This window comes from Topomyia yanbarensis, chromosome 2, assembly GCF_030247195.1.
Source record: "Topomyia yanbarensis strain Yona2022 chromosome 2, ASM3024719v1, whole genome shotgun sequence".
Lineage (NCBI taxonomy): Eukaryota > Metazoa > Arthropoda > Insecta > Diptera > Culicidae > Topomyia > Topomyia yanbarensis.
In genome coordinates, this window is record NC_080671.1 from 117,089,537 (window position 1) to 117,102,890 (window position 13,354).

Below are 13,354 nucleotides of genomic sequence, written 5' to 3' on the forward strand. Positions count from 1 at the left end.
AGATTTGTTTCCTCCGATGCACACTCGGAAGGAAATAGCAAACCAGATCGGGAAATATTTTCAGGAGCTATCATCCGACGAATCTCTACCGGCATCCTTTAGGAGGTGGAAAGCCGGCATAGAAGCACACCTAACGAGCTTCGGACTCGACTGTAGTGCACCGTACAATCAACCTTTTTCTGGAATGGAACTCGCCACTGTACTAAGTGCGACACGCGGGAAATCGGGTGGACCCGATGAAGTGGGCTACCCTATGCTCAGACACCTCCCACCAAGGGCGAAAAGAGCCTTACTAGAATGCTTGAACATAGTCTGGGAAGGTGGAGACTTCCCAGAAGCTTGGCGCGAGGCACTGGTCATTCCTATTCCCAAAAAAAAGTAGCGGAAGAAAGGAGCCCAGCGACTTCCGCCCTATAAACTTGATTAGCTGTATAGCTAAAACGATGGAGAGACTAGTAAATCGGCGCCTTGTGACCTATCTGGAGGAGGGAAACTTCCTCGACCTCCGGCAGTTTGCTTTCAGAAAAGGACTCGGCTCAGGTATCCATCTCGGTTCGTTTGGAGAGGTAGTCGGTCAGGCACTCGAGGAAAACAAGCACGCTGATATCGCGATCCTCGACCTCGCCAAGGCCTACAATACGGTCTGGCGAGAGGGTGTACTGCGACAATTGCATCAGTGGGGAATAAGAGGGAATATGGGCCGCTTCGTCCAGGAATTTCTCAGGAACAGAATCGTTAAGAATACCAGAGAAAAGTTTCTCCGTGTGTCATTAGAGACGGATTCCACTATCCAGGTGTGGGTATTGAGAGGGGTTTGATCGGGACATTATCTGGTTCCGCCTAGAATTGCGGAATTCATTAATGAAGAAACCAATTCGGCCTGGTCATACAAAGTGCTACAGTGCGCTAAAATATTGCCAAACTTCTCTGAATATACGACGTCTCGTTTCTTTTTTTTTTTATTATTTATCTTTATTATAGCTGACCTTTCAGGATTCGAGAAAAAACCGATTCATGACATTTTTGCGAGTTCTGCATCAAAATATTTTGTGCAGATCTTATGTTAAAAACTTTAAACAGCATATTGTACAAACTGCGGAAAAAGTAGCAAAAGAAAAATGAACTCAACTAAAATATAAAAAGAATAATCAAATAGGGAAAAAATAACAAAAAATAAATAAGTAAAAATATGAAATGCATAAAATGAAACAAAATGCAATAGCAAAAATAGAACAAAAAATTTTAAACGGAGAGACAATAGAAAATGCACAAATTAAAAACAATAGAAACGTTTAAAATTGGAAATATGACAAAAATTAAAGAAAATGACAAAATTTAAACAAAGCTAACAGAATAATTGAAAAAATCTAATTAATTGAAAGAAATGAAAATGGAAATTAAACAATAGTTGAAAAGTCGAGGTCGTTTAATTTTTTTAGATGAAAAATCTCAGGTCACGTCTCCCTTCGGATGGAAATCTAAACCGTTGGTCCCCAGTCCATGTGTTAATTGGCCGGTATAATAATCATGAAAAAAAATAATAATAAACTTGGAAAACGGGAGACAGACAAAAGTTAGAAAAATGAATTAAACAAAATATAATTAGCATCAATTTAACAAAAATATTTTTAAAATGCTGGAAAAAAGTAAACGATTATAATAATGGATCCATTGAATGAGACATTCAAATAACAATAATACAAAATGTTTGAAATGTAAAAACTAGGAAAAGAATTAAAAAAAACCGAAGCAATAAAACGGAAAATGGCTAAATGTTGAAAATGTTAAAAAGATATAAACATAGAAGAAGCGATAAATAACAAAAATGGAATAAACGGATAGCAATAAAAATATGAAATATAAAGGAAATGGAAAAACCTGTTTTAATCCAACTAGTGGTGTAATTATGATTTTCTCATTTATCTAAACTATGAACTAATGCCTGGATACGTTCAATATAACAATGTGGAATTGTCTATTACATTCTTATCACACTTGATAATCATATATAAGTGCACGACTGTCATGAAACTGATAAACAACATGTCGACACTGACATACTTGAAACAAACAAAAATATAATATTTATATAGCTTAATCAGCGTGAGTTCAATTTTGTCTTCATGTTAACTTCCTGGTGTAGAAGGGAAGGGATACAATTAGTGGGAGGGGGAGGATGCATCGGGAATCATCTAACTTATTTTAGTGTAGTGTATGAAGAGAATGCAGGTGGGAGATTGGTCTGGGGGGGGGGTGAGACAAGGGGAAGGGGGGTTGAGAGGTAGGAGATGGAGGAGTAGATGGAGGGTTCAACACCGAACTTCAGATTATAGCATCCATTTGGGACTAAGTTAGTGAAAAATATGCCCGGAACCCGGAACTTCTGGAATTATCGACAGTGGACAATATATTCCAATAATCTTTGATTCGCCATCAGTGATCTAGGCCTGCGAATCGAAGTAATTTGATGATCATTTCAATATATTTTAAACCTATGAAGTATTACGATTGTACCGGTTCATATTTAACCTGAAACTGAAAACAAAACCTATACAGCAGAATAGCGAAACTTTAAGACTAATAAAATGGAAAATAGAAAAATTGTGAAAAAAAGAAATATTTCAAAATAATGGAAACTAAATTTGACACCGATTCGCGTTATTCGCGTTAAAAAGCTTTGAATAATTTATTGTAATCTGCTATTTTAAATCTTTTCAATTGGAATTCTAATTCAATAAATAATTACGAACGAATATATTAATTAGTAGATTAACATAATTTTTGTAATGAAAAAACTATTTATTCGTGCAACTTATGTTTGATGTATGTAGTATTAACATGAACTGAATCGTAGTTTTGCGATATTTTTCGTGGTTTGCGTAATTTTTGTACCAAAATAAAAACTCCAAATTTTTCGATCGAAAATCAGCATATGCCTTTCTTCTAAGTACACGAAACAAACAAGAACATCTGACTGTGAGCATCATAAATGCAGTACCGATGACGACCCAAGCTAAATTTGTAGTATTTGGTATATATTGTGTTCGCTTTTCGAATTAATGGTGAAAAGTACCGTTATTTTCGAATAATGCGCGCAAATGATTGTTCTATTTGATCGGTTCGACATTCCATTAATTCAATTAAATAATCCAGGATTTACACGACCTAATTTCGAAAAATAAAGAAATCCGGCCAGTAACGAAACGAACATAAGTAGCATGGCTAAATGAATTAGAAATCCAGTTGGGGAACCATGCGACGCCATTACATTCCAAACTAATGCACACGCATGGTCATTTGCTGGCTTAGGACATTCTATCTGGTTGTGATTTTCCAGCAAGCAAATTGCATGACAATGGTCGGTGACCTCTTCGGTCCCCAGTTATTTCGACTAAATTTGCACCTAATACGCCTAATCTGTTAACGGTCCATAAATATCCTTGCGGCAACCGGGAGGACCAACTGTTGGCACGTTCGGTTACTCGTTCATTCGTGAGCATTCCCGTATCTCCCCGTCGATGATATCCAGCGTGATTACACGGTTATTTATTGCATCCCATTTTGCTGGCTTAAATTGGGCCGGGGAATTGTTTACTCCCAAGCCTGGCTGATTGTCTTTCTCGGAATCAGACGAGCACCGTTAATGTTTTGACGTGGAAAAGATCAAACAAGCGAATATCACGTTTGAAGCTGTTTAATCCCTGCAGCTGTAACTGTATATTAAGAACCGATCTGGGAAAACACACCCATCAGTTGTGATGTAAATCAGGTCTCCGTTGAACCTTGATTCTGTTCGACACAGATTTTCAGTCGGCTGCTGATAGATGAATCTTTCACTCACGTGGCAGAACAATTTATGGTTCAGATTTGGTTTATGGTTCAATTCGTTGTTTGGAAACTTTGCGTGCCACTTTCGGTCGTGATATTTTCCGGGTGAAGCAATTTCATGTGAAATAACTGCACGGACGAAATCCAGGGCACGATTAAGCAAATAATTTATATCTCCAGGGACTAGTACTATAGTAATTAAATCTCTAAAAAATAGCCAGCGCAAATAAACGGTTCAATTTCCCACTGATTTATAGTCGCGGAAAAGTTCTGTTCATGAAACGTGCATTTAAAGCAATTCCGTTCGTTTTCGCTGTCTCGTTTTTGTGAATCACATACGCGTTCCCGGTGCAGATCGAAAAGTTTCTCTCGGATCGGTTTTAATACCTTTCTCAGTTTCACCAGTTTCAGTGCGTCTATCTGTATTCACATTTCGCATGTGATCCATTAGGTGGACGCTTCATTGCTTTCAATTGTTGTCAGATCGTGATACATCAGACAAAGATTTATGCTAATCCAATTCCTTTTCATTCCAGGTCATGTTCGTGTAGTGTGCTCAGTATTGGGTGATATTTGAATGTGTGTTATTTTTTTAGGTTTTTTTTCAACTCTCAGTCGTTTTTGTTGGTGTGGTAAATACACGATTTAAATAAATCATTCGAAAAGCTGCATAAATTGGTGAAAAAGTTTTCAGACAAGCTTGCTTTTTATTGTAAATATATTTAAATTTACAACATCCTAATAATCATGAGGTGGGTTACGTTGGCAAACAGAGAATTATCAACTTGGTTGACCAGGTGGGTGTTTATTGTATCAAATGAATGTCTTTTTTTCTGTCAGCGGTGTTTCCAGGAACTTGATATAATCCAACAATCACCAGCTAAATATAACAAACCTTGTTAACTCAATGCCTTTATCTTTTTGAAATATTATTAAATTCATAGAATGGATATTTCCCAAGCGGATCTCGATTTTGTTACGCGGCACATCAACAACGTTTAATATTTATATTGGCACAGGCAGTTTGCGACATTTTACAGTCATGCGATACTGAAATACGATATTTTATGGATTGTTTCGTTTACACATGTATTGCTAGTCTATTACCTAGGGCAAGTAAAGTCTCTCGTTACTGATAAAATATCATATTTTTCTGTCTCTTTGAAGACAAAACATTTGGGAAGGTATTGTCAGACACATAGCCGCGGGATAATTTGAATCGCCATAATTCTGAGTAATATAGTCGTTAAAGGCTCATCTACAAGCTATAAACTACAAATTATAAATTATTTCAGATAGAAACTTGACGCTTTTAGCAATGTTAATGCTACCAAAATTTTACTTCTAGGGAAATAATTTAATACGAACACAAAGCCAGCAGAAAGGGTTACTTAGCTCTCTGCTGCCAAGCCCCGTCGTTTATTGGGGTATGGGGAAGTTGTTAAGAATTTTCGATTAAGAAAGTCGGTTTTTGATGATACAGGTAGTGCTAGTTCATACAGTTTATTTCCACATAGTAATGCAATTTTTTAACAATAGTTTCCAAATTTTTCATTCCAATATTGAGCATTGTGCGAGTAATAGTGATTCTCTGGAGGCACCTCGAAAAACGAGGTGAACCAATCGTTTTGAAATTTAGCACAGATCTTCATATTATTCTCCAAGTAACTGCGATTAATTTTTTAAAATTATTATTGTATTCATACTTTTAGAAAAACAAGCTAGTAATTTTAAAACGAAAATTAAGTTTTTGGTTTTAAGGTGCTGCAGAAAATTCCAAAATCAAAGGAAAAGAAAAACCACTTTTAGTTACCTGGGGAAACATGTGGACAATTTTTTCTTAGGTACCTTCGGAGATTCACTGCGACTCGCTCAAATTTCAATATTTTAAAATGAAAACTTAAGAAAATATTGTTATATGGAAGTTGAATGAATATACCAACAATCTCTGTGTCGCCAAACTAAAACAAAAAAGTTTCTTTTTACCTAATGTACCATACTCTCCTTGAGGATATCCTTCCATTTCGATGCGAGCATGCCTACTACCCTTACATACCAGATAAGATAAACTTGCCGATCCTAATTTTTTAGCTTTATCTTTTTATGCATTTTATTCGTGTATTCATTTTATTTATTTTGCTTATTTTTTCTATTTTATCAATTTCATTGAATTTATTCTTTTGAATTATTTTATTTGGTTCATTAATTTTATGCCTTTTATTCATTGCATTAATTTTATAAATTGTATTCAATTGTTAATAATAACTTTGACCAATTTTTAAGTTTTATTCATTATATTATTTTGTAAATTTTGGCATTGCATTTCGTATTATCATTTAATTAGTTTTCTTCGTATCATTCATTTTGTTTTTTTGATGCATTTTGTCGTTTTATAAGCTCGCTTCTTTTTCTATCATTAGTTTTATACACTTTAAAAATGTTGTATGTTTATGTCGCATTTTTCTAGGTTTTATTAATTTAAATCATTTGTTTCACACTATTCAATTTATCAGTTTGGTGCATTATATTCATATTTTTAATCATTTTAGCTATAGAAGTTATTTTGTTCGTGATATTAAATTAAATCATTTTATAGATTTCATTTATGTTACTTATTTTATTAATTTAATTCTGTAATAATTTATTTATTTATTTATTTATTTCTTATTTTTCATCTTACTCGTGTTGGTCTACATGAATTTTGATGTTGTTGTATGCGAAAAGCCCATTTCAAGATTCACTTCAGAAGCAGACCTCGAACCATTACATTAATCTCAAATTACAAATTAACAAAATTACATACAAGGTATGCAGCATTACAATAACATTACAGAAATAATTTAACATAATCTTATAAGCTAAGTCAATCTCCTAAGTCTATTCTTGAAAACATTACACATATTCCTTATGGGTTCGTTCTGACCATACTCGGTGTGCTGAAAGTCGAGTCTTAAAAAGCTAAGTGATCTAAGATTTCTGGGGGGTACATTGATGTTGATTTGTGAGATAATATCTGGGCATCCATTTGGCCAGTCAATATTTTCCCATCGCTTTGAATGTATTTCGTTGTATTGGTAAAATATTGAAAATTGAGCGAGAACTTATTTTGTAGTGTACATCACAACTCAAAATCTTCTGGACCATTCGTTTTAAAATTTCGCACAGTTCTTCTCATCATTTCCCAGGTAATTGGGAGTTTTTATTTATTTTTTCTCGATTTTTGAATTTTTCAAATTTTTTATTACAGTATAGAAATTGACTGAATAGACATCTGTATTGATGAAATTTGTTTTTGCGGACGATATTTTTTTTCACCGAAAATAACCACCCCAACCTGTTAATGTCATTTATTCGTTTATTCATTAAACGCGTTTTATAGTTTTTTACTTTCGCGCATTTATTCATTCAATGAATATATTTTGCAATACAATTAATAAGGTGAGTTTTTATAATTTTTCCTAATTATTCGGCTTATTTACTTTGCTCATTCTTTCCGTTTTGATTTTATATTGGCTTAATTTATTTTATTCATTCCTTTTAATCGCTCATTTTTTTAATTTGAGGATTTCACAAATGAAATAGTAATTTCATTTAATAATTTGTTTATTTTATCCATATTTTAAATTTTTTACGTGATTTATTTTATACATTCCATGTTCTAGTTATTTTCCGTTCCGCTACGAAAGCGAACACCGACATCAGAGAGCTGATATCTGGATCTGATCTGATCTATCTGGACTAGACCCATCAGCTTATGGACCGGGGGTCCAACGGATTTACTTTCCTTCCGAAGGAAGGTGTGATTACAGATTTTTTTCACCTCAGAAAATCTCAACGAGCTCGGCTGAGATTGAACCCAGACCAACCGGGGTGAGTGGTGGTCACGCTTACCACCGGCACCGCCATTTTTTACACATTTGATATAATTTGAGTAAACTTATTTCTTTTATTCATTTTTATAGTTCATTAAATTAATTTCTGTTTTTAATTTCATTTATATTATGTTTTTCATTCGCCCATTTTTTAATTTTATTTATATTTTTTATTCTAATCAGTATACGAATTTGATGATTTTACGATTTTTGGACTTTCTTCTTTACATAAAAGGTATTAATTTTGATAATTGTGTTAATTTAAATTATTTTCCATTTTCTTTAAAATTCATTGATTTTCTATAATTTATTTGTTTTATTCGAGAATTTATTCCTGCAAAACGCATAACGATATTCATTTCATCTCTAATTTGTTGTGTACTTTTCTTGAGCTCTGCAAAATATTGAATGCACAAACTGTTATATGTATAAGAAATGTCTCTTATTTTTTCATTTTCTTTTCCTAATCTGTTCGTTTTTGTCTTTTTCTGAAAAATATTCAACTATTCTCTATTTTTCCTAGCTCCTTTTTGCTATTCTGAATTAATTTTCAATTTTTGTAAATCTTTCTTCGTTTTCGAATTTATTACACTTTTATTCTCGACTAATCTTCACTTTTCTTGTTTTTTTTCTATTCTGAATAATTTTCAATTTTTGTAAATCTTTCGAATTTGTTCCACCTTTATTTCTAATGGTTTTTTTCCCTAGTCCATTCAATATTTTTTAAATTTTCTCCATTTTTTCTTATTTGTCCTTCGTTTAATTTTATTTAATTTTTTTCATTATGTTAATTTTTAGTTTTGTTTTATATCTGCCATTTTTCTATGATTTTCTTCCAAATTTCTTCATATTTTCAATCTTGCATCCTGTCTCTGTATATATTCCATTTTACCTCACTTTAATTAGTCAACCTTTTCCAGTTTTGCTTTTTTTCCATTTTAATTTTATTTGTGTCCTTATGTTTTCCATTGTTTTAAGTATTTTTATTTTTTAATGCTTCCCATCCATTTTTATTATTTCATACATTTTTATTATACTCAATTCATCGAGTTTTGAAGTTTTGTGTACTTTTTATATAAATTTTCACTTACTTTTTGCACTTTTGTTGAAATTGACTTCATTGAGGTACATCTAGGTTTTCTCAGTTTGATTCTTTCACTGGTATTAAAAACAACCGCTCGCACCAAAATCCGGACACAATTTTAAGATTGTTACTCAACCAAACTACCGCTAAATACGATTATTTTTACTCTCAACTAACACATGTATAAACGTAAATAGAAACACATTGTTTTGACAAGAGTTTTCAAGATGGCGTCGATTGAGTTACGACACAGAAAAGCTATCTTGCGCAAATATTAAGGAAAACGCAATTTTACGATGAAACCAATTGCATCAAATAGTTCAAGAACCTTTCTGGACCTGAATTTTACACCTCGATTAGAAAAGGCGCTCATCAACACCTTAAACGCAAATACAAAGCAAAGTTTCTTGAAAAGTAGCTCGTTTGGCAAGCTATATGGTCTTGCGGGTTGAAATCTTAGACATTCGTTTCAACAGGAACCATAAACGGTGAAATTTATTGGCAGGAATGCTTTAAAAAGTAGTCTGATTTAGTCAGCTGCTGTTACGCTAAGTACACATGTTAGCAAAAACTAGTGCCTATACTTATGCATATGTTCGTATGTACTATGAATAATATACAGAGATATATTTTTTTCAATGGATTTCGAGCCTAAACTTTTTGGTGTTCGAGTAATTTGCAATAGTAGGGGCTCTTATATTGAACCCCTCGGATCCGTATTCTTTCTACGGACCTGACTCGTGCGGTATGTTACTCACTTATCCACTGAGTTTTTTCGAGTTATCTTCACATAGCTTCAAGATTCTTTCGAATTGGCGAGAAGGATAACAAAGAAAGTTATTGACGGAATGAAATAAATTCAGTTTGGTTCTCTTTGGGATTGAATTCTTTTCAAATTCAACTTAAATCTTAACCTAAAACGCATGTCGAATCAAAATGTTACCCCTCAATTACTCATTTTCTTTAACCCTAGAATGTTGCACAAATGTACTCCACGCCATTTTTGGAGCCGTGTGAAGAGGAAAATTCGGCATTTACCGAACTGCGACCCTAACCAAAATTCAATTTAGAGTTCATAGTAAGAGCAGGAAAAGGTGGTTAAGCCAGTTTGCTTTTGCCCTTTCGTGGAAGCAGGAGTCGAAGTTTGTACTTCAGTGTACGGTTCCCGTTAGTGTTTCGTTCTGCCATTGGAAATATGACCCGTGACAATACCATAAAACGGTGTATCTTTGATCACTGGGGAAAGTTTGATCAAATGGGACTTTTTTCAGTAACGTACGACAGGATGATTCCCTCTAATAAAATTATCGAAACAAAATACGAATCATATTCTAAACATGTTCAGCATCTACCAGCAACGATTATTTCGACACAGTGGTGCAAATTTTCATTTTCAAATGCCAACTTTCAGTTCAATCAAACCCAACCATGATTCAAATTCAAAGCCTCCCTCAATCATTCACTTTCAAGTTGGCGGGATTTTCATAACTGAATCGTACGTCTTCATTTCAAATTGATGCTTTTTCATTCACTAACCAAAGCTGTCATCTGCTCTGTAGAGGCCAGTTTAGGTTAAATGTCGTCATGTTTTGCGTTTTCAAGCTTACATGGACAGTAAGAACTATGTTCAGAGTAGTTTTGCTTGAAAAACCTAGTCAATACCCCAGTAAAGAGATATTCACAGGGTCAATGAAATTGAAAATGAATGGAAAATGAAATGATTCAAAACAAACTGTTGAAAATTTGCAGCTCTGTTTCGACATTTAATGTACCTTTTATGAACACAAATTCAAATTGAAAATGATACAAGTTTCACACATCGTTTCAATCTGTTCAAACAGTAGATACAGAACACTAGATTAGGATTGTCGCTGGCATCAGTGGTAGGAACATCATTGTTTTGATTCCGGGATATACCTGTCAAATGGCCCAAATAAAAAAGTGAAGAAATAACCCTAGTAACAATTGAGGTTTTATGGTAGTTTTATAGCCACTCATAAAACTTAGATTGCACTTGTAGCATGCTATAAAACTTCAATTGTTACTTGGGAATCCTCTATCGTTGTTTCATAGCGACTAATCATTTTTGTTTCTTTTAACCAGCAAAACAATTGCGATTCTTGGCTGTGTTTTCACTAATTAGAATGCACAAATTTTCTAAATCGGTACTGTATTTTGATAAATTTTCATAACCTTGTGCGGTATATACAAACTCGTTCATTTCATAACAATAACAGTCGAAAATTTACACCGAGAAAATTCGTTATATTGAATATATATGGATTTCACACAAAATTTTTTGCAATTTGTAGTAGCACATAAAAATTACCTGTCACGCATAGATAGCATACATTTGCCTGTTTGCCTCTCGCATTCTGCTGCAAATTTTATGCATTGGACGTTTTCGGTCTTGAATGCATAAAAATCACAGCAGAATAAACGATACTGAAATGTAAAATAGGCAAACTCTGCATTCTACTAATTTGAAGTTCAACTAAACAGTTTGTGGTTACAAACAGGCCATATTTCCCTGCGTGTACCAAAAGTGCGGACCAAAGGCTTTTACTAGAGAGACTTTCGATACTTTGACAGATATATACCGGAAGCAAAACAAACATGTTCCGAGGCGAAAACAGTGGGAACACCAGCGACAATCCTAATCTAGTGTTCTGTATCTACTGTTCAAACAATTCCTTGTATATTAATGAAATCACTCAACTTCAACTGAACTGATCACTTTTTTAGAATCCGTGAATATTTTTGTGCGATAATTAATTTTAAAAGTCTGTGATTTTTATTGTTAACTATTTTATTTTGACTATTTTCCTGAAAAAGTTTGATAAAAGTTAGCTGTATCCATCTAGGCAATTTTGATCTCTATCGAGACGTCACAATATCGGGTCATGAAATCGTCTGCAAATATGCAATTTACACACCATTTGGAGCGTTATTTCCAGAGCTTTCACCATTAAATACGAGTACTTTTTCAAATGGACGTAAGTAACAATGAGAGATTCTCTTTGAGGTCTTTCTCTTCTGTTCATTACTCGGCCATTTCAACATTTACTACTCTACTCTTTGCATAATATTGTAGTAAAAACCGTCGGCTTTCGATATGTACTGGAAAATTAGTACAAAGTGTTGTAATGACGTCGTAATAAACGAAAGAGAAAGTAAACAAAGAGAGGCTCTCAATGTTACTTACGTCCATTTGAAAAAGTACTCGAGAATTTATTCAAATTCAACACGAACGAACCACAATACAGTTCAGTAAAACGTTTGCCTTCACCCCAGCCGAATGAATTGCTGCTATGGACACCGAAGCAACAACACGAGGAAACTGAAACAGAAACTAATATATCCACACATGCTTGCATAAGCACGTGTCATTATAATGATGAACAAATATAATTTTCACCACAAATTTGATGAGCAAGATTTATGACTCCTGATTAAATTGGATAATACCTACTACACTACCTACACTCCGTTTAAAATGTACGGCATATTGTGGAATATTTAATAATCAGAAAATTACAGAAAACTGCTTTAATGATCTGGACTGATTAGTTCGCTGCAATTATTCCGAGCTTGGCGAATAAAGCTTTATTCGGAATAACCTCCAAATGAATCTTGACAGTTGACTTTAATGCCTGTATTCTAAGTTAGTCGAGTTTTTTTGCAACCAGGCTACCAAAAATGCTTTAAAATTTTGTTAAATGGAACAAATCACACAATATTTTTTTCTATTCCATCAACATTGCAAACCTATCATTCAAAATTTGCCAACTGGTTAATAAAAACTTGACACAATTTAACAATTGCATTCATCGACATATAAATCAAACATGATTTACGAAATTCATCGTCATGTGAAATTAAAATTAAATCTAAAACATCTTTGAGGCTCGTATATGTCAGGCTATGCTTGGTCAAGTCTCCCGATGTTCCCCTAACCCTGTTTTTATTTACACAATTCGACAGATTTAATAGGCTGAAGACAAAACTAAAAATAGGGCATATGAAAAGCGTACAGAACATGTATCTACCACGAAAAAAAAATAATAAAACACAACAAACACATTCTCGTTATGAGCGAGGCAGCTGGGCGGCATTATTTTTCGCACCTACATTCGCACCTAGCAAGCAAAGAGAATCTGGGTGCCTATGTACAGTTTGTTATGGAGAACGAGTGGTGCACTGTGGTTGATATCTCTTCGAACGGGAGAGCGAATGAGCAACGGATATTATTACGCTATGCTCATATACCGACACTATAGAACAGTAATGGTTCACCAGCCTCGGTTGTGGTGAACCAAAGCCGTCAACTTCGCAGCTCAGTGCTGAATGGTTCAATGGGTGGTATATTCGTGAAGCGAAGAACGAATGAAGAGTGTTCGTTCTTTTTCAGCTGATTCGTTTTCCAAGCTCTGTATTTTTCATTCCGATACATATATTTTGTTGACCAGTTACCCCGAAAATGAAAATTTACGACTATTTTATTTTGTTTTTATAGTAAAACGAAATAAATTACCAAGCCATTTGGACGTTTTCAATCTATGGTTACCAG

General features: G+C 34.0%; 1 protein-coding gene across 4 annotated transcripts in view; it reads left to right on the top strand.

The window, feature by feature from the left end:
* The window catches only part of LOC131679296 (ATP-binding cassette sub-family C member Sur), a 296,617-nt gene that overhangs the window by 4,003 nt on the left and 279,260 nt on the right, over positions 1 to 13,354 (top strand). The window lies entirely within an intron of this gene.